Genomic DNA, 23,662 nt, shown 5'->3' with positions numbered 1-23,662 from the left:
TACATTTGGATAAAACAAACATCTCCTTTATCCTCATTAATTATTTCACTAATTAAAACTAAGGCCTTGAGTAGTGATATAGAACAAACAGACCCGGGGTCCAGGTCTTTGCAATTTGTGTCACACGAAGACAGGATGGTTCAGAAGGTGTTTAGCACACTTACCTTCATTGCACAGACCTTTGGATAGAGGAGTTGGGACGTTATGTTGAGGCTGTACAGAATGTTGGTAAGGTCCTTTCTGCAATACTGTGTCCAGTGCTGGTCCCCTGTTATAGCAAGGATGCTATTAAATTTGAGAATGTTCAGAAGATATTTCCCAGGATGTTGTCATGAATTGAGGGATTCCATCAGGGCCAGGAGACTTATCTACCTTTGGTTCCATTAGCTTCCCCACATTATCTCTGTCTTGGGAATGGTTGTTTCCAGGTACTCACTTACCTTCCTCTCTTTGACAATTGCTAGCATGTTATTAGTGTCCTTCATTGTGTAGATGGACTAAATAACTCTTCAACTCCTCATCCATTTCCTCATATCCCATTACTGGATCCCCCTTCTCTAAAGGACCATTGCTTACCCAAGCCATTCATTTTGTTTTGTATATGTATAGAATATTTTCCTATCTGGCTTTATATTCTGCGGTAATTTGCTCTCATACTCTATCTGATGGGCCTTGATACCTTTTTTTTGTTGCTTTATTTGATATTTAAAGTTTTCCCAATCTTCTATTTTCCCACTAGTCTTTGTCATTATTTATGCCAGTTATTTTAATTCGATAGCCTTCCTTATTTCCTGAGACATTCCCGGCAGATTGCCCTTTTCTTACAGTCCTTCAATTTCACTCTTATATGCTGTTGATGAGAACATTGAAAAGTTGCCTTGAAAGCCTTCCACTGTTAATTAACAGGTCCACTGTAAAGTCTTCACTTCCAACCAACTTTAGCCAACTCCTCTCTCATCCTATTGTCATCTGCTTTGTTTAAGCACAGGACCTTGATATAGGATTTTACCTTCTCACCTTCCATCTGTATTCTAAATTCAACCATGCTTTCAATCCAATAATTTCTCCCAAAACAGTTTTTTAAATTAATTTCATTGTTTTTTTCTGACGAGAGTTAGTCTTCCCAGACTTGCTGGGAAGATTTAATTTGTTTCGTTTGTTTCCTTCTGTGAAGACAGAACTGAGGTAGTTGCTTAATAGTTCTGCCATTTCCCTGCTCCCATTTTCTATTCTCTGGGTTCAGAGTGTAACGAAGCTGCACTTGTTTTCTCTTATCTTTTCCATTGACAGTTCACCTTATAACTCTTATTAATGTTGTTTTCAGAAACCCAGCAATTGATGTCCACACCATATAATCACAGGATCATAGACGCTGCACCGTCAGAAATACAGCACAATCTACATTAGTCCCACTCTCCTCTACCAGGCCCATAGCCGGAAATGTTATGACACTTTAAGAGCTCGCCTAAGTAGGTTTTTAGCAGTTATGAAGTTATCACGACAACTCCCCTCTCAGGAAGTACATTCCAGACCCCAACACCTTCTGGGTGAAAAACAATCAGCAAATCCTCTCTACGTTTCAAACCCTTCGCTTTAAAAGTGTGTTCCCTTGTTCTTGGCTCTCAGACGAAAAGCAACAGCTGCTATCTATCCACCTGGTCCATGCTCCTCATAATCTTATCCTTCTGAATCACATTCCGCTCAGAATTCTCTGCTCCAATGTAAACAACCCGAGCTTATCCAGCCTCTCTCCTTAGTTGATATGCTCCATCCCAGAGAAAATCCTGGTGAATCTCCTTTGCACCCCTTCCAGTACAATCACATCCTTCCTGCAATGTTGCTCCCAGAACACCACACAGGATTACATCTTGGCCTAACCAAAGTCCTGTATTAGTCTTGTAATCTATGTCTCGATGTGTAAAGGTTATATTTACTATTCCAAACGCCACTATTACCCTGTCCAGTCCCAATCAGTGATGTGTGGAGAAGCACGCTCTGATCTTCCTAGTGTGCTGCCATTCAATGAGTACTCCCCTGTCTGGTTCATTCTTCCAAAGTGCACCACCTCATATTTATCAGGGTTACATTTCATCTGCCATTGATCTGCTTTTCTGGCAATTCCATCTGTATCTTTCCGTAAGATAAGACCTACCCCCTCACTGCCAACCACCCGGCCAATCTTTGTGATAAACGCAAACTCACATATCACACTTCCCCACTGTCTCCACTTATATATCTACATTATTTATGAGTATCATAGAGAATATGGGTCACACCATTGGCCTGTATTGTACATCACTGGACACTGATATCGACTCACACAGTTTCCAGAACCACACTCTTTCTCCTGCTATAAAGACATTGTGAATGTCACTTACCAAGTTACCCTTGATACCATGAGAATTTACTTTCTTTATCAGTCTCCCATGTGGGGATTTATCAAAGGCCTTGCTGAAAAAACAACCATATGGTTAACCTTCTCGATAAAAGATCAATAAAATTCGTTCGACATGACTCCCCTCTGATGACCATCCCTCTCTCAATGAAAATCAATTTTCTCCCACCCTATTTTCCCCAATAGTTTCACTGACACTGATCTGATACTCATTGATCTATAGCTCCCTGGTCTACCTGCACCAACCGTTCCTGTAAAAAGTGTTCTGCATTCCACTGGCCCCTCCCTTGTGACCAGAATTTACTTAAACGTTTGGGTCAGGGCCTTGCTCCGACAGCAGCTTGTGATACAACACAGCCAGACCTGTGGACTTGTCCAATTGACGACCAGCCAAAACTAGCTGTCCTTGCTCACATTTCATATCAATTTGCTCACGAGTTTCCAAGTCCATCTTCTTGAACCATGCCTTCGCCTTCTCCTGAGTAAAACAGATGTGAATCTCTCATGTCACACTCTATCAATGTTCTCCAGCTTCGCACACTGATTATCCTCTTGGTTTCTACTGGGCCGTAATTATTCCTTGGTTATTCTCTCCTACTTGAGGTCCTTGTGGAATATCTTGGTGTGCTCACTAATCCTGCTCGCACTTTTCAATGCCCCTATATTCTTCATTCCCCTCTGTGTGCATTTTTAAAGCAACGTTTCGATCACCTCTCAGTCTCTGAAAATCTACAGAATACAGGCGGAGTTCCCTCATCAGACAATCTTGCCATTCGAGGGGTTAATCTAGAGAATGTACATTCAGTGTATGGGATCGGTATGTTTTACTTAGATCATACAATCAAAACAGTACACAATACTCCAGGTATAGTCTCACCAACACGCCATGTCACTGGTGCAGAACTTCACTTCTACTCGGAGCGAATTACTACAGAAGCTGGGATCTGTACTGAACCAATGCTACAGCTCACAGTGAGTTGGACAGCATCCAGGGATAGAGAGAGCACAGAGCTCTTCATCGTCTATATTCTGATTCCCTTCAAACAAAATGAAACTTAAATTTTACCTTCCCCCCGTTTGCATATGTTCTTTCCAATACAATTTGGCTTTATTGTTTTAGGGATAACTTACCATATGAATTTTTAATAAAGTCTCCTGATATCCAACTATACCATATCCACTTGTTCTCCATTATTTTTATCGATGAGGGACATCTTCAAGCAAAAGGTTTGTAAATGTTGTAAAAATACAGTGATTCCCAATGCAACTATTATGTCCATTTCTGCTTTCTCTGAAATTCAGTTATGAAGTGCATTTGGTCTGTCAGACGTATCAATACAGTTATGTTTTCAAATGCTACCTTGTTACGGATATGAATGATTTTAGTCTTCAGTTACACATGTCCCATGGTCACTTGGTATTTCTGGGAGAGTTTCTGGACCTTCCTCCGTGAATACAGACATAAAGTAACTATTTAGTTTCCTTATCATTTTTTTTCTGTTCTCCACAATAAATTATCCTGTCCACACATTCACTGTTCCATATTTGACTTTGCTTTTATTTTCCTTTCAAATATCGATGGCAGTTTTTCATCAATCCTTTTGTTTCTGGTTAGTTTGCATTCTTGTTCTCTTTTAAATTTACTTATCAGTTTATCAGTCTTCCTTCATTTCGTCCAAAATTTCAATGAATCCACAATATATGACTCTTTTCTAAGGCACTTTCATCGATCTAATGCAATTCTTAACTTCTTTTATTCACCATCATTGAATCACCTTTCGCTTTTGCGATTTATGCCTTGGAGGGATATCTGTATAAAGTAGACCTTACAGTGTTTCTGTAAATAACAGGCATTACCTGTCTGTCATTAATTCATTTAATGTACTTTTCAAATTCACTAAAGCCAACTTTATTCGCGTATCTTAATGGCTTGCCATTACTCAGGTCGATGCCCAAAATATAAGAAAAAACCTTTTTTTGTATTCAGACGTTATAGAAAATTCAATATGTTAAGATCACTATTCCCAAAAGCTCTTTTACGGCAAATTCTTTGATTTGCACTGCTGATCAAACAACACCAACTCCAAAATTGCCTGATCAACAGCTCGTTGCTCAACATACTCCTAAAGCAACCCACCTCATACACGCTCAACATTAACATTCACTTGGGTAAACACTGGGTAGATGTAACTTCAAGCTGTCCATTATTACTGCAGTACCCACAAACCTGAATGTCTACTTTCCTGTTTGTATTTATATTTGTATTGCAGCTTTCACTTTGATACATCGCTCCCATGAGCATTGCTTCTCCTTGCTGTTCCTAAGATCTACCTCACCAGATTCTGTGGAATCTGAGTGACGTCGGCTCTCGGGAGGCTAATGGTAGATTCAGGCGAGATGTTTGGCGAGGCATATGTCATCATTTAAATTATCCCACCACATCTTACCTGTTCCTCTCAAGTGTCATTGTGAGATTTTCTCCAGATCTCCGGTTATGCTGGTGACGTAGAGAAGGGCAATGATCTTTCAACGATGCTGTGTATTCCCCCAGACAGCTGAGCCTGCTCTAACCTGGGTGGGAACCATACAGCAGGCTGGTAGAGTGTTGCTGCTGCTGTACCGGATCTTGGTGAGATCACATCTGGAGTACTGTGCACAGCTTTAATCTCCTCTCTGAGGAAAGGATATTGGAATTAACTCAGAGGTTATTCCCTCAACTGCAATGAAGGTGTTATCATAAAATCTCTACAGTGTGAAACCAAGCCATTTGACCCATCGACTCCACACTTATCGGCCGAAGACCATCCCATCCAATTCCACCACCCACCCCACCCAACATTGTAATCTGGAATTTTCTATAACTGATACACATGGCCTCCACATCCCTGAACATTATGGGTAATTTAGCGTGGCCAATCAACCTAGCATGCACATCTTGTGACTGTGGGAGGAAACTGGAGACTGAAATTGAATCTGAATCCCTGGTGCTGTGAGGCAGCAATGCTAAACACTATGCTACCTAATGTGGGCAATACAACTTGCCTGCACAGTTCAGTCCTTGAAAAGTGACATTTGAGCCGGGAGATTTCATAACTCCTCAAACCTGTCATTGAGCAACAGGAAGAGGACATTGAGGTCTTGAGCGGCTTGGTCAGAAACAGGTGCAGGACATTCAGGCCATTAGAACTAATGTCAGAACACCGGGAGGACTTTCAGTCCATCGTGTGTGTAAAGCCAGAACATAATGGGTCCATTTAGTCACTCATGCCTCTTGTACAGCAACTGGACCAGATCTTTTACAGCCTTGTGCCTGTTACACAGGAATTGTGAAAGGGAACGAAGAGGTTATAGAAAGGGAAGGACGTCGAATAACCAGCTTCACTGGGAAATGAAAAGTAGTGAAAAAACTATTGGGATTGAAGACAAAATGTTAGTTTACGTCATGAAGGAATTAATAACAGGAGATTTCCAAAACCAAGCCACAATCCAGCACAGTCAACATAGTTTTATTAAGGATAAATCATGTTTGAATTCAAAGTTTGGGAGAAGATTTGTTGCTCGGGTGCTCGTTATTGTGGTTCTGTTCGCTGAGCTGGGAATTTGTCTTGCAAACGTTTCTTCCCCTGTCTAGGTGACATCCTCAGTGCTTGGGAGCCTCCTGTGAAGCGCTTCTGTGCTGTTTCCTCCGGCATTTATAGACTCCACAGACTCTATCAACAAACACATCGACCTGGAACCAATATACCAGCCACTACAGCGGACAGCTGGAACTGACAACCAGAAGCGGCAGAGACAGGCCACTATAAATGCCGGAGGAAACAGCACAGAAGCGCTTCACAGGAGGCTCCCAAGCACTGAGGATGTCACCTTGACAGGGGACGAAACGTTTGCAAGACAAATTCCCAGCTCGGCGAACAGAACCACAACATCATGTTTGAATGATTTGACTAACTTTCTTTAAAGAAAACGTAAGAAGCAAGATGGATAATGGGGATCCTATAGATGGATTATATCTGGGCTTCCAGACATCAGTGCGTAACGTGCATCGCAAAAGATTAATATGCAAGCCAAGAACACATGGGATTAGGAACAATTTACTTGATGGGGAGAGGATTAGCTAATCAGTAAAAGACATGATATGGAGCCGCTGGTTTTGGACTGGGTTGGACAAGGTTAAAAATCAAATGACACAAGGTTAGAGTCCAATGGGTCAATTTATAAACACAAGGTTTCATTGCGCTGCTCCTTCATCAGGTGTAAGAGAGAGGAAAATCTTTAGCACAGAAGTTATAAGGGAAAGATCAAAGGCTTGTACAACTCATGTGCACAAATTGTCCACACAACTAAGATGGATCTTAAGTAATTAATCAGTTAGAATGGAGGTGCGAGTTTGAGTGATTAATATGCAAATCGCAGAATTTATTTCAAGTCACTGCCTGGAGATACCTTCAGGTACTATCGATGTAAATGAAGTAACACGTGCGGTCAGACAATGTATTCTAAGCGTGAGGCCTTGTTTGGACTCTGTGTGTGTCTTGACCTGAAGTCAGACTGGTGTGATTTACAAAGTAGGAGTAGCACATGTGCATATGAGTGAGAGAGGGGCGTGTCTGTGTGAAGGGGAGAGAGACACACTGCGTGTACGTGAGACAGAGTGAGGTGGAGTGTGCGTGTGAGCGCGGGAGGAAGAAAGAGAGACTGTATGCATGCGTGTGTGACAGAGTGGAGTGCATGTGTGGAACGTGAGAGAGGCGGGGTGTGAATGTGTGTGAGGGGTGGATAGGGAGAGTGTGCATCATTGTATGTAATGGGGAGAGTGAGAGTGCGTGCTTGTCCAGGCTAAGATACAGACAGATACGGCTGATCACTTTCCCCACACACACTCACTTGCTTCCCCTCTCTGCAGCCTCTGTTCCATTTGTTGTTCATGTTACAGACCCAGATGCTGTAAATACAGTCGCCATGCTCCATCCAGAGTTGGGTCACCAAATCCTCAGGACTCCCGAATGTCTGAGGCAGCTCACAGCATAACCTCCAGCAAACCATCCCCAGCAGCTCCACTAACTTTTCAACAACAGGAGTCAGTCACAAACCCCTCAGCTTCAAGTTAGATGCCTGGTCCTTTACAATTATACTCAAGGGTCTTCCTCGTGTTACTGACCGCACAATCAACTGAGAGAGACAAACAGAGGCGTTCCAGCGGCAGACGCATACCAAGTTTCAAACACGTGAGTCAAAGCTCCTGGAACACCTGTCCATGGAGCACCACATGGGACATATCGAGAAGTGACACACACCATTTCACTGTTTCTGAGGTTTACCATGCGAGCACTCGATACACGAGGGAGTCAAAAGCCAAAGCCAGGGAAAGATAAAAAAAAGACAAATAATTAATTAACTGATAACTTGGTGAAAAGTGGATAAGGAGATGGGGGGATTGGAAGAACTGGATAAGTGAGACAACAGTGGGTCCAATCACAAGAATGCACACAGTGAAAGACATTGCCAGATCAGCTGGAATGGTCCATTGCTTCAAATTTTGAATCTACTTCACAGAATCAGTCCAGACATCATAAACTGGGGTAAGGTAGCGGCTAAGATGGAGAGCAGTGCAGACCGTGCTGGTGGACTACTCCATAAACTGGACTATCTGCACAGCATGGGGAGCATTGCAAACCTTTGCCAGGATATTGCAACCATCTACCACCACCCTCTGTCTCCGATCTTTGAGCCAATTTTGTATCCAAATGGCAAGTTCTCCATTTATTTCATATGAACCAACTTTGTTAAACAGATGACCATGTATTATGTTGGTCAACGCCTTACTGAATTCCATATCGACAATGTACATCACTCTATCTCAGTTAATCTTCTTAGTTTCTTCTTAAAAAAATCTCAGTCAAGTCAGTGAGATAGAATATTGCTTGTACAAAGCCACCTTGACGTTCCCTATCAGTCGTTACATTTCAAAATGCGTGAAAATCCAATGCCCTGTAATCCCCTCCAACAACTTACCCATCACTGATGTCAGGCTCACTGGCTTTTCCTTATTACCCTTCTTAAATCCTTTAAGTAGTGGCACCATGTTAGCCAATCTCCAGTCTTCTGGCACTTTACCTGTGGCTATTGATGATAGCAAGGGACCCAGCGATCACTTCCCTCGCTTCCCACAGAGTATAGCGTACATCAAATAAAAGCCAAGACATGCTCCTTCCTTTGTATGTTTTAACACCTCCAGCAGCTCCTCTGTAACACAGACATTTTCCAACATGTCACTACCTATTTCCCAAGTTCTCTAGCTTCCATATCCACCTGCACTGATACTGATACAAAATATTCATTCAGTACCTCCCCCATTTCCTGTGTACATGGGCAAGCTTGCTGATCTTTAAGATGTCTTATTCTCTCCACAGTTACTCTTCCTCCTTGACGTACTTGTTGAATTCCTTTGGCTTCTCCTTAACTCTATTTGCCAAAGCTATCACATGTCCTCCTTTTATGCTCCTAATTCCCCTCCTAAGTATTTTCTTGTTGCCATCACAATCTTCTAGTGATTCACTTTAAATCAGGAATTAAGAGGCTAATGATGACAATTCCGATTATCAGAAATATGCATCTGGTTCACTGACATCCTTTAAGGAAACAAATTGCCGTCCTTGTCTGGTCTGGCCTCCATGAGACTCCAGACCCACAGCAATGTGGTTGACTGTCAATTGCCCTCTGGGCAATTAGGGATGGGTAATTGATGCTTGCCTAGCCAGCGACACCCTCATCCCGTGAAGGAATTAAGGAACAAAATCTCAATTCCTGCTGTCTATACCTGACATACCTTTCCCTCTTATCCGTGACCAGAATCTCAACTTCTCCAATCCTCCAGCATTCCTTACACGTACCAGCCTTACCCTTCACCATAACAGGGACATAAACCTGACATCTCATTTTCGAAGGCTTCCCACTTCTCAACTGACCTGCTTCTCTGTGAATATCTGCCCCAATCGACTTTGGAAAATTCTATATTAATATCATCACAACTGGTTTTTCAACAATTTAGAACTTTAAGTCTTAGACCTGGTTCATCCTTTTCCATCTCTATTTTGAAGCTGATAGAATTATGATGACTTGTCATAATGTGCACCCCACAGATACTTCAAACACCCCTTCCACAGTGCCTTTTTTCCCTAAACGTAAGGTGACGTTTAGCTCCTTCCCTCTGATGGAGAGCATTGGTCAAGCAGCTGCAGCGTTGTTACTGGGATTGTGGTCAGCAGAGTCTTCAACTCATTGGGTTGAACCTAAAAAGAATTTGTTTCAGTGACATTTTCATTGAGTGTGACAGAGCGATCATCTGCACGAGGTTGAGCTAGTTTCCTGGTGCTATCTTATTGAACTCAAATCATTAACTACCCTCCCCAACCTATGGTGCCCCTGTCATTCAATACCAGTCCGATTCTCCCACCCATCATGGCTGGACGGACTCACCATTGCCCGGATCTCCTCGGATATTCTGTGATCCCTGACACTGGTGCCATCTTAAAAAGGCCAATGGGCACACGGTTGAGCTTTCTCAGCTTGGAGCTGCCCTGCACAGTTTACCCCGAGCATGGCAGATAAGGGACAATTACACCACGGTTTGTCAACAGGGGCACGGAGGTCCTGGTGGGTGGACTTGTACAGAAGAGGATTATTCTCTTCCCAGAGGGGACCATATCAGCAGACCCACCGAGCATGGTCTGAGCTCACCACCCAGCTCAGTGCAGTATCTGGGGTTTTAAGAAATGTCCTGCAATACAGGACAAGCATCAAGAACTTTCCCTGCTCCTTCAGGATAAGTGTTATCATGTTCTCCCTGTTCTCTCACCCTCACTGTATATCTGATATACCACCGACCCCCGAACAAGGCTCATGCTCCACCACTCTCACTGCTGCAAGCAGCACCTTCCTTCTCTCTCGCTTTCCCCATCCACTATATCTCTGTCACTAATAACACTGTTTGGATACAACACTATGGACTGACTCCCTCTGGACACATCGCCATCTCCACCACCCCACACACACCAGCACGAATAGCAGGGATCCCCACTCCCACCTTCACACCCTCCCTCCATTTCTCGCATTCCAAGAGAAACAGCCAGGAATAGGACGGAAAGGGACAAGCCGGGTGGTGGAGTGCCCGATATCCATCTCTTCACCACCACCCGTACCTGTGCGTCTGTATTTGACTCTGTGAGTACCTGTATGCATGTGCAGGCCTGACCGTCTCTGTGGGGGTTAAAATGAAACAATCTCTCCCTCAGCTGACCTCCCCACCCGACAGCAGTGACAGCGGCAGAGAGTGACAATCCTCGAGTATTCAGTCCGGGAGGGAGAGAGAGTGAGAGAGCTCATAGCACGATCCAAACTAACAGTACCATGAATTCACACACACACGCACAGGCTCACACAATGTTGGTAGATGGAGGGTTGAAAATATACTTGGACCTGTCAGAGTGGAAATGCTCATCTCCGAGTGAACCATTTTGTCAGGAGGTGACATGAATTGATTTCTCACTCTGTGACTGGCAATGTTTAAAACTTATTTGAGAAAGTATTGATAAGTCCTGAAAAAGGCCCAATAGTGTTGCTATGACACAGGAACAACATTGCTCAGTATCGGACAAAACTGCTCTATGCTTCCAAAGATATTATTGGAAAATCGAACGGCCGTGCAATTTGAGAGATTCACAGTAAAGGATTTGTTATCTTCTGAGAGAGTAAAAACTCTGCCATTGATGAAGTGATGTGGGGAGTCCAGCAGAGGGTAGTATTGTACGAATCTAATCACAAATCTCAGAGGCGAGCACTTGCTGTCTCACAGCACTAGGCACCAGGGCTTGATTCCACGCTCAGGCGATTGTCTGTGTGGAGTTTCACATTCTCTCCGTGTCTGCGAGGATTTCCACCAGATTCTCCTGTTTCCACCCGCAGTCCAAAGATGTGGATGTTATGTGAATTGGCTATGCTAAATTCTCCATAGTGCCCAGGGATGTGTAGGTTAGGGGCATTAGTCATGAGTAAACGTAGGATAGTATTTGAACGGGTCTGGGTGGGTTACTCTTCGAAGTGTCAGTGCTGATGTGTTGGGTCGAAGGGCCTGTTTCCACACTGTAAGAATTCTATGAACTCTGCGAACAACAGGAACAGACACAGACAGAGCAGGAGGGAGACTTCGATTCCAATTTCAATACATTTACTTCAAAAGCAACTTTGCACAGAGATGCAGACAATCTCTGAGATAATGACACTAACACACATAACATATGCACGCAGAGATATGCACACAGATATGGGCGTTTACCCATAAACACATGAACATAACCCCACATATAGGCATACACTGTCTTTATATACGTTTTTATTAATAAGTTATCAATGGTCAGTCGGAGAAGGCAGGAGAATGGGGTTGAGAAATATTTTAGCCGCGATCAAATGTCATTGCAGACAAGATGGACTGAATGGTCTAATTCTGCTCCAGGGTTCATTGCTCACATGATCTTGTGGTGCCTGGAATTGTCTTTCCACAACGTCAGTGGAGGCTGAATTTGGTAAGTATTTGATTGAGGAATGTTAATGGGAATGTGGACAGGCTTTAGGGGCTGAGTGGGCGATATCTGTTTCTAATTGTCGACTCCTTATATATTAAAGGAGTGGTGATTCATTTTGAGAATAAGGACCATCCCATTTCTGACTGAGACAGGGATGTTCCTTTCTCTTTCGGTTTGTATGATCTGTGGTGTTCTCATGCCGAAATAGCAAGGTTTTGTTCCATAGATCTTTGATGAACAAGAGAATCCATGTTTATTGGGAACTGACAGGAAGGAGATGTTTAGTTACAATCACATCAACAACGCACATTCTGAATGGTGCAGCAGGTGCGAGGGGCTGAATGGCCAACTGTTGTGCCTATAACCCATATGTTGTTCTCTCAACCACTCAATAAGGTTACAGAGGTAAAGATAGATCCCATTCAACCAGTCAACATTGTTATAATGAGACAGGCGGAGGCCATTCTGCCCTCTAAGGATTTACACAGGAATAGATTGAAGTCATTCAGCCCGCTAAGTACATTATATGGTGTAGGATGAGGCCATCCTACCTTTCTAGCCTGCTGCCCAGCAACAGGGGAAACCTGGTAAACTATCAGGGAATAAACATTTAGGATAAATGTTTATATTCAAGTTGTAAAGTTGTAACTTGGTGGAATGCTTCAGGGATCAGTGTGACATTAGCAACAATTTACAATCTGGACCAATGACTTGGATGAGAGGACTGATTAGATTGAAGCTCAATTAGTTCATTTACCAAGACAGTCATTTCACAGCATATGGAGACTGGGCAATGGGATACCGACAGGAGACGTTAGTGAGCAAAGCTTTGGCAGAAAACAGTATAACAAGGGCTCAGAACAGATAAAATACCAGTAACCTACTTAAATGTAGAGAACATCGCAGAACGCATTGGTACGGAGGGATGTGTGTGTCTCGGTACATGAGCCATAAAAACCCAATCAGCAGATTCAGCAAGTGATTAGGGAAGTGTACTGCTTCATGCAAAGGCTATCGGGTATAATCATTGGGATGTTTTACTGTATCTGTACATGACAATGCTGAGACTACATCGAATGTATTGTATGTAGTAATGAACCCTGACATTGAAAGAAAAAATATGCAATTATTTTAGAAGCTTTTCACAGATGCATTACTCTTTGCTAGAATGAAGGCCTGATAAAATCATAGTGTCATACAGCACGGAAACAGACCCTTCACTCCAGCTCATTTGCACCAACCAGATATTCCAATCTGATGTAAAACCATTTGCCAACATTAACCCATAATTCTCTAAAACCTTCTTATTCATATACCCATCCATTGCCCCTTAAATGTTGTAATTGTACCAGCCGCCACCACTCCATACACACACTACCCTCTGTGTGAAAATGTTACCACTGAGGCATCTTTTTAATTTTGCTCTCTCACTTTAAATCTTTGCCCTCTGGTTTGGAATCCTCCAGCCTTGGAAAATAACCTTGGCTGATCCCGCACCCATGCTCCTCATGGCCTCTACAGGGTCAGAGTACTTCAGGCATGAGAATGAGAGCTGATCGTATTGAACTATATATGAGCCTGAGGAGGGTGTATTGGAGCGTAGCTGAGGGATGAGAGAATAAAACTAAGGATTTAATTTTAGAAAACAGCATACTAATTTTAACACAACTAGTATGAAGACATGAATTTATTGTAGAAAAGTTATGCAGGCACATATAAATATACCTTCAAATTATGAATTACAAATCATTTATAAATGGAGCCGTTAACAGGGGTGGAGTCAATCAGGAGAATGTTCAATCAGACCTTACCTGGTCCTGGTTGGTGTTTGGTTCAAATTATTGCATGTTTCAGATCAGAGAGGGAGCAAATGCAACCTGTCGTAGAAGCAACGGCCATTTCTCCATCTCTACTTGTACTTTTCTACAGCAACATGTACAAGCTGAAAATCAATCAGACATCTTTAGCACTCTTTGAGGGTTCCTGTTGAGGATTCATTGGGATCTCTCCTCTGCCTGCAGCCAGATCCGACTATTGCAGGAAGAAACCCCAGTGCTAGCAGCTCCTATGAGGCAGAATAACTTCAGCGGCAGAATAACAATTGAAAGTCTCTCAATTTTGCTATTGACAAGAAATTAACTGTTATTTGGACAAAGCTCTTTCAAATTAATATTCTGCAGAGTTTCATTTTTTTCTGTTTGCCTTCAGACGTATGTGTGTGTGTGTATATGTGTGTGTGTGTGTGTGTGTGTGTGTTTGTGTGCATATTTCTGTGTCTCAGATTTATAGAAAAATAAATGTTGATGTACATATTGTCAATGTTCAAACTCTATATCATTTATGTATCCATCGCAATTTGAGTAACTTTTCGATTTTTTACAAATTTAAGAAACCTGTTCCTGACTTGTTCCTAACACTGAACCTGACCCAGTCCGAGATGGATATCATTTATCATATCGCACATTGAGTTACACTGACAATTTGTCGTGACATCTGGAGGAGTGGGACTAGAAAAAGAAGCAATGACTCTCTAACCTTGGTAGGCACAGGGATAAGGAGAAATTCTCAAAAGGCCATTTGAGTGAGAATTCTCTGCCCATAGGTTTGTGGTACCTGTGTGTTTGCATTTATTCAAAGGTGTGTTAGTTAAATATTTGACGGGAAAGTGACTCAAGGATAAAGAACTGCAGATAGGACCGAGGGGCTGTGACCACAATCTGATCAGCCACAACCTTACGGCCTGGTTGGGCAGGGACCCACTCCATTTCCTCAGTCGTATTTCACCCCATTCCATTCAGCTCCTCAATCTGCTACTCAGAAACAGTTGGAGATCACTTACTCCTACTGCTTGATGCACAGAAACCGAGGTGACCATTCAGCCTCTGAATACAGTCAAACATGATTTGGTGTGGATTGGAAAACGTTCTTGGGAAAAAAGAGTTGTTTTTACTGTGAAACAGTCCCCTCCTCTCTCTTTACAGAAGTTCCCCTGTCTCCATTTATTTGTCATGTTGTTGATTCAGATTCACAATGACTAATGACCCCATACTGCTCATAAATATTGCTCATAAAATCCTCTGGTCTCTTTGACTACAACATTCCTTCAGAGGACAGCCAGGAAAATAACAACGATGAACCTTCCAATAACAGAATTCAAGAACATGAGAAGCAGAATAGGTCATTCAGCCCTTACTGCCTGCCTTTCCCTTCAATAAAATCATGGCTGATCTGCTCTATACCCCAACTCCTGGAGTGCCTGCCGTGTCAAACATCCATCTATCCCTATCTTCCAACTATCTCAATGATCTATCTCCCCAACCTCTCTGGGATAGTGAAGTCCCGATGGTCACACATACACCGTGGTAAAAACAATGACTGCAGATGCTGGAAACCAGATTCTGGATTAGTGGTGCTGGAAGAGCACAGCAGTTCAGGCAGCATCCAAATAGCTTCGAAATCGACGTTTCGGGCAAAAGCCCTTCATCAGGAATAAACGCAGTGAGCCTGAAGCGTGGAGAGATAAGCTAGAGGAGGGTGGGGGTGGGGAGAGAGTAGCATAGAGTACAATGGGTGAGTGGGGGAGGGAATGAAGGTGAGAGGTCAGGGAGGAGAGGGTGGAAAAGAAGATAGGCAGGTCGGACAAGTTCGGACAAGTCAAGGAGACAGTTACTGAGCTGGAAGTTTGAAACTAGGATGAGGTGGGGGAAGGGGAAATGAGGAAGCTGTTGAAGTCCACATTGATGCCCTGGGTTTGAAGTGTTCCGAGGCGGAAGATGAAGCGTTCTTCCTCCAGGCGTCTGGTGGTGAGGGAGCGGCAGTGAAGGAGGCCCAGGACCTCCATGTCCTCGGCAGAGTGGGAGGGGGAGTTGAAATGTTGGGCCACGGGGCGGTTTGGTTGATTGGTGCTGGTGTCTCAGAGATGTTCCCAAAAGCGCTCTGCTTGGAGGCGCCCAGTCTCCCCAATGTAGAGGAGACCACATCGGGAGCAACGGATACAATAAATGATATTGGTGGATGTGCCAGGTGAAACTTTGATGGATGTGGATCCCTCCTCTAGCTTATCTCTCCACGCTTCAGGCTCACTGCCTTTATTCCTGATGAAGGGCTTTTCCCCGAAACGTCGATTTCGAAGCTATTTGGATGCTGCCTGAACTGCTGTGCTCTTCCAGCATCACTAATCCAGACACATACACCATGACCTATTGACATGATCAAAATATATAAAAATCAGGTAATAGTGATTGGTCCTGACAACAAGGCAGTGTTTAACTGAGGATGGTATCAAGGAACCTGAAGAACATTGAACATAATGGAAATGAAGCGTAACCTCCCCACAGGTTGGAGTGATTCAGCACAAAGAAAATGTTTGTAATTTTTCGACATGTACCACCTCAGTCTTGGGACATCTCTGCGAGCACAACCATCCTCATTTGCACCTCGGTGTCTTCTCCCCATCAGAATCTCAGAAATGGAGGTGGTGACTGAAAATCATGTAATGTTCAGAACAATGTGCCCCTCCTCAGCTCCTGAAGCAGTCTGTGTCCATGTGGAGGAAGACCCGGACAGTATTCAGGCTTGTGCTGTTGAAGTGTCGGTCATATGCATGTAACAGTCCTGCTGGACACTGTGCATTACCAGAGTAAAGAGAGGTGCTCATTCAGCACCTCAAGCTCACATCACAGGAATATGAGGAGGTCATTATGCCCATCAGTGCTATTGGATAAGAATAGGGATAGCCCATTAATTCTCTCCTGACTATTACACAGGAAGATAAGGAGCCCAGTCAAACACATTGAGCTGCTAAACAGGAACCATGGGTTGGTTGCCTCGTCAGGTTCTTGATCGTCTCCCATGACATCAGGAGGTGGCCATTCAGCCGCTCAAACCCCTTGTACAGATATAGGAGAATGTTACCTCTGACCAAACATGACAAACCAATGAAACGAAGACTGCATGGATAGACTGCTCCATGCCGTTCCTCCTGGCTCCATTGCTAATGGTACACAATGGATACATTAATATGGTCTGTTGACGGTGAGGAGGGAGGATATCTCCGAGAAGGCAGACCAATATTCCCTATGGCTGTCAGAAGCTGTTGGGAACGGCTAACATTTTCAGGTGTTAGGCATTGCAGCTGCTGACCGATTAGTGAACAATGTGACTTTCAGTGCAGGGTCACACACCAACTGCACATTGAGGCAATGAGAGTTCATTCAGAGCCTGAAGCTCTCTCCCAACCAACATAGGAGCTTCACAGAGGTACATAAATTACCAAGAAGCACGTATCTTGGTGAAAATGTATTTCTTATGTCATTAATGTCTATCTCTGAACATAATGTGTGTTCGTCCATAATCTTCAAGTTTCAATGCATTCAACTCTTATTCTCTCACCATGCTACAAATAAAATATCCATTTCCATCACACTCGCTTCATTTTACCATCATCCCAGAAATTATTCTGATAAAACAGCTTTACACTGCCTCTGTGACAAGGAGACCATTGATTTATAAAGGTCAGAAAGTCTGTCCACAATAGCCCAAATACTGCCTCAACAGCACTCCATAACTCTTACACATGATTCATTTTGTAATGAAGGCTGGCATTTCATTTCTTGTCCTGGTGAATGGATGCCCGAAATGAATTCTTATAAATACAACATGAAAAGGAATGTATAAGTTAACAAAAAAGAACAATGGAAATTTACAGCCCAGGAACAGGCCCTTCGGCCTCCAAGTCTGAGCCGATCCAAATGTACTGTCTAAACCTGTTGGTCAATTCCTAAGAATCTGTATCCCTCTGCTCTCCATCTACTGCATCTCTCCAAATGTATCTTAAATGAATCTACCATGCCTGCCTCTTCCACCTCTGCTGGCAACGCGTTTCAAACGCCCACCACCCCTCTATGTGAAGTACTTGCCGCGTGTATCTCCCTTAATCTTTCCACCTCTCACCTTGAAAGCGTGACCTCTCGTTATTGAATCCTTCACCCTGGGAAAAAGCTTGTCTCTATCCACCCTGTCCAAACCCTTCACGATTTTGTAAATCAGGTCCCCCCTCAATCTCCTTTTTATTAATGAAACTAAACCTAACCTACTCAACCTTTCTTCATAGCTAACACCTTCTATCCTCGTAAACCTTCTTTCCACCCTCCAAAATGTATCCATATCCTTTTGATAATGTGGGCGACCAGAACTGTATGCAGAATTCTAAATGCGGCTGAACCAATGTCTTGTACAATGTTATAATAACTTGGCAACTCGTATACTCAATACGCCGTCCAATGAAGGCAAGCAAACCATATGACTTCTTGACTACTCTATCCACCTGTGCATCAACCTTCAGATTACCATGAACCTGCACTCCCAGATCTCTCTGCCCAACAACTTTTCTCAAGGCTCTTCTGTTCATTGTATAATTTGCTCTAGAATTAGTCTTGCCTACATGCATCACCTCACATTTGTCTGGATTGAAATCCATCTGCCACTTTCTGCCCAAATCACCAGTCCCTCTATATCTTCCTGCATTGTCTGACAGTCCCTTATGCTTTCTGCTACTCCAATAATCTTCATGTCATCTGCAAACTTGCTGATCATACCAACAGTGTCCTCTTCCAGATCATTTATCTATATTACAAACAGCAGTTGCCCCAACACTGACCCCTGTGGATCACCACTGGTCACCTTTCACCATTTCAAGTAACTCCCTTCAAATACTCCTCTCTGTCTCCTGTTTCTCAACCAGTTCTTTATCCACCTCGCTAGAATACCCTGCACACCATATGACTTCAATTTCTCCATTAGTCTACCATGGGGAATCTTATCAAACGCCTTACTAAAGTCCATGTATATGTCATGTAAAGCCCTTCTTTCATCTAGCAACTTGCTCACTTCCTCAAAGAACTCAATTAAGTTGGTAAGGCACGATCTCCCCTGCACAAAACCATTTTGCCTATCACTGTAAACCCATTCTTTTCTAAATATAAGTAGATCCTATCCCTCAGTACATTCTCCAGCAACTTTCCCACCACTGACGTCATACACACTCGTCTTTGGTTACCCAGAATATTCCTACTACCCTTCTTGTACAGGGGGACAACATAAGCTACACTCCAGTCCACCGGCACCTCACCTGTATTTAAGGATTCCACAAATATATCTGTCAGGGCCCCAGCTATTTCCCCTCTCGCCTCCCTCAGCAAGTTGGGATAGATCCCATCCGGTCCTGGGGATTTGTCTACCTTAATAACTCTGGCCTACTCAACACATCTTCCCTACTTATGTCAGCATGATCAAGACTAATCAATCTTCTATTTCTAATCTCAACATTCATCATGTTCCTCTCCTCAGTGAACACTGATGCAAAGTAATCATTCAGAATCTCACCCTTCTCTCAGGTTCGACACACAGCCTTCCTTTATTATCCTTTAGTGGACCAATCCTTTCTCTAGTTACTCTCTTGCTTCTTGTATAAAAATAAAATGCTTAGTGATTCTCCTTAATTCTGCTCGCTAAAGGTATTTCATAACCCGTTTAAGCCCGCTTGATTCCTCGTTTAAGACTTGTCCTACTTTTCCGATATTCTTCCAGGGCCCGTTCTGTTCTTAGCTGCCTAGACCTTATGTACGCTTCCCTTTTCCTCTTGGCTAGTCGTAGAATTTCTCCTGTCATCCATGGTTCACGAATGTTGCACTTCTTATCCTTTGACTTTAACGGGACATGCTGATCCTGCACTATCTTTAACCTACCTTTCAAAGCCTCCCACATCTCAAATGTGGACTTCCCTTCAAATAGCTGTGTCCATTCCACATTTCTGAACTTCTGCCGAATTTTGATGTAATTGGTCTTGGCTCACTTTAGTACTCTTCCCTTAGGACCACTCTCTTCTTTATCCATGAGTGTTCTAAAACTTACAGAATTGTGGTCACCATTCCCAAAGAAGGCTCCCACCGCAACTTCTACAACTGTCCTGGCTTGTTCCCCAGTACTAAGTCCAATATGGCCCCTTCCTTCGTCGGACTATTGATATACTGCAGAAGAAAACTCTCCTGGACACTTATTACAAATTCTACCCCATTCAGACCTCTGACGCTAAGTATATCCCAGTCAATGTTGGGAAAATTAAAATCTCCCATCACCACTATCTATTGCCTCTACATCTTTTCATAATCTGTTTACCTATTTGTTCTTCTACCACATGCTCACTGTTGGGAGGCTTGTAATACAGCCCCAACAGTGTAACTGCACCCATCTAATTTCTCTGCTCCACCCATAACGCCTCACTACCCAAGATCTCCATAGTGTGCTCCTTTAGCACAGCCTTAACATCGTTCTTGACCAGCAATGCAACTCCACACCTCCCTTTTACTTCCCTCCCTGTCCTGTCTGAAGTGTCTATATCCAGGGATGTTTAATTGCCAATCTTCATGCCCTTCCTTCAACCAAGCCTCTGTGATTGCAATGACATGATGCTCCCAGGCACCAATCCAAGCCCTAAGCTCATCTGCCTTTCACACTATACTCCTTGCATTAAAGTAGATGCATTTTCAGCTACCAGTTTTTTTGTGCTCATCTACTCTCTGTCTACTCTTCCCTTTATGAATGCAATTTTCATAATTCTTACAGTCTTCAGTCTCCACATCACTGCCTTCTTGTTTTCTCTTCTGGTGCCCAGTCTCCTGCCACATTAGTTTAAATATTCCCTAGTGCAGTACCAAAAAACCCACTAAGGACATTGGTTCCAGTCTGGTTCAGATGTCGACCGTCCATTTTGTAATAGTCTCACCTGCCCCAGAACCAGTCCCAATGTCCAACAAATTGAGCCCCTCCCTTCTACACCATCTCTCAAGCCACATGTGTTCAACCTGTCTTTTTTTTTTATTTCTACGCTGGCTAGCATGTGGCACTGGTAGTAATCCCGAGATCACTACCTTTGAGGTGCTCCTCTTTCACTTCCCTCCTAGCTCCCTGAATTCTTCTTTGAAGACCTCATCTCATTTTATACTTATATCATTGGTGCCCATAAACACCAAGACAACTGGCTGTTCACCCTCCCCTTTTAGAATGCATACCTGACCTGAGCACCTGTGAGGCAACATACCATCCAGAAGTCCCATTCCGGCCACAGAACCGCCTATCTACTCCCTTCACAAGAAAATTCCCTGCGACAATACTCCTACGAGTCGTTTTACCGCCCTTCTGAACAGCAGTGCCTGCCACGATGCCATGAATCATGCAACTGCTGCCCTCCCCTGGTACGTAATCTCCCCCAACAGCATGCAAAATGGTATACCTGTTTTGGAGGGAGATGACCGCAGGGGACACCTGCACTGTCTTCTTACTCTTTTTCTGTCTTTTAGTCACCCATTCACTGTCTCCCTCAGCAATTCTAAACTGTGTTATGACCAGCTCACTAAACGTGCTATCCACGGCATCCTCAGCATTACGGATGCTCCACAGTGAGTCCATCCGCAGCTCCAGAGTCGTCATGCGGTCAAACAACAGCTGCAGTTGGACACACTTCTTGCAAGTGTAAGAGTCTGGAGTGTCAGCCACGTTCCTAAGCTCCCACATCAAGCAAGAGGCACAGGCCACGGGTCTAAATCAACCATTGTTGTTTTGCTGAAAGGTTGACAAAATACAGTGGAAGTTTATAATATCCATTTACCTTACAGATATCTTACATTTCATGATTTTCACTTATCCATTGTGTGTGTGTGTGTGTGTGTGTGTGTTTGTGTTTATGTGTGTGTGTGTGTGTGTTTATGTGTGTGTGTGTGTGTATGTGTGTCTGTGTGTTTGTGTGAGAGAGAGAGAGTGACAGAGAGAGAGGGGGGCTGACAAGAATCCTATTGTTATTTTGGTATACTCTAATTATATTCAGTGGTTCAGCCTTTTTTACATGAATGTTCATTACTTCGGTGTTTGTTTGGAACTGAGAATTAACCGGAATTCAGAATGGTTATGATCATATAACTTGAGCAGCTTTTTAAAACAAATCTGTATCTGCTCAAATCTTCCAAGTATTGACTCACAGTCCATGACTCACGAAGGAATTAATATAAAGCTGACATGACAAAGAAAGGTTAAAAAATAACTTCAGCGGACATTGGGGCGCTTTAGAGAAATATAGGTTAAGTGAGTAGTCAAAGGCCTGACAAATAGAGCTTTACGTGGATAAAAATGAAGTTGTCCATTTTGACTGGAAGAAAAGCATTTTGTTTTAATAGACGGAGATTCCATAGTTCTGAGATGCAGTGGGATCAGAGTGTAGCATTACATGAATCAAAAGTGCTAGCAGTACGTAATTCGGACAGCGAATTTATCGTGGGGGAATTTAAACACAAAAGTAGAGAGCACTGTTGAGCTTGTATCTTGAATGCTCTACTTCTTATCGGTCACCCTGTTTATGGAAGGAAGTAAATACATTGGAGGCAATTCGGAGAATGCTAACCAGAATAATACTTACAGAACGACTTGTCTTACAAAGGGAATTCGGATAGTCTAGGCTTTTGTCAGTTTGTGGTTAGGAGAGGAAGAGGCAAATTAATTGAAACAAGATGTTTCCTCTTACAGAAGAGGCGTGAATGAAGGATTGCTGTCTAAATGTCAGTGGTTGCCCATTTGTAACACATCGAGATGATTTGTTTTCTCTCAAAATGTGGAAACTCTGGCACGTTATTAAAGCAGATTTATGGAATATTTTAAAGGCAAAGATAAATAGTTTTTTTGTTGAGAGAGGGATGGTGAAAGGGTTTCAGGGTAGGCAGGAATGTGGATTTAACGTTACAATTAATTAGACATACTCATGTTGAATATCTAACTCATCCCTGTTTGTATGGGATGTGGCAGGTTGATTAAACTGATAACTTGGAGTTTCAATGTAAAGATCCAACAAAGAAGTTTATAATGCTGAAATCCTCCATCTTCAGAGCTTTTTCAAGGGTTGAATTTTTCAAGTGTTTGTTTAAAATCACTTAATTTGTGCTGTAACACATATGGAAACTGTGACACTTCCAAGGCAGAAGAGATTCCAGTAATGAGTGCAGTGATCACAAAGAAAGTTTTAGTCCAATGTGTGACTTAATTAAGATTCATCTAGAACACAACAATGTGAAAGAAAATTAGTGCCACTTCCTGGAATTTCTATGGAGGAGCTTCTGTCTGAGTACATGCCACAGCAAACACCAACCTACATCAGTCACATTAACAAAGTTGCTTTAATATGTTTATAATGTTTGCATTTTTCTGAGAGATTAGAGATTTTGTTTGCTTAAAAATACAAAACCTTCAAAAGTGGTCAGTGGAAAATTGCTTGCCCATTCAATATTCAGATCTCATTTTGTATTCGAACATTTAGATAGCTGAACTCTGAATAAAGAATAAATATATTGAACGATTAGGGTTCCTATATCCTCTGCTCCCCTCATTCTGCCTGTGATGTCTTTCAAAGCCTCTATGAAAGTTTTAAAGAAAAAAACTACTGTTTTCCATTGTCCCACTACCTTTGGAAGTTGATCTACTTAATAAATACAGTTGATCAAAGAATATAATACTGAATCCATGAGTAGCCAGCAATTTTATACCAGCAATCAGTCAATTGTGCATACAAAACCGAGCTTAAAATGTCTTCTTTCATGACTAATTTCAGCTGCGTATACCGTGAAGAACCGGGAAATCTGATTTCTCC

Source organism: Chiloscyllium punctatum, chromosome 24, assembly GCF_047496795.1.
Source record: "Chiloscyllium punctatum isolate Juve2018m chromosome 24, sChiPun1.3, whole genome shotgun sequence".
In the NCBI taxonomy this organism is placed as follows: Eukaryota; Metazoa; Chordata; class Chondrichthyes; order Orectolobiformes; family Hemiscylliidae; genus Chiloscyllium; species Chiloscyllium punctatum.
This window is presented reverse-complemented; position numbering follows the sequence as displayed.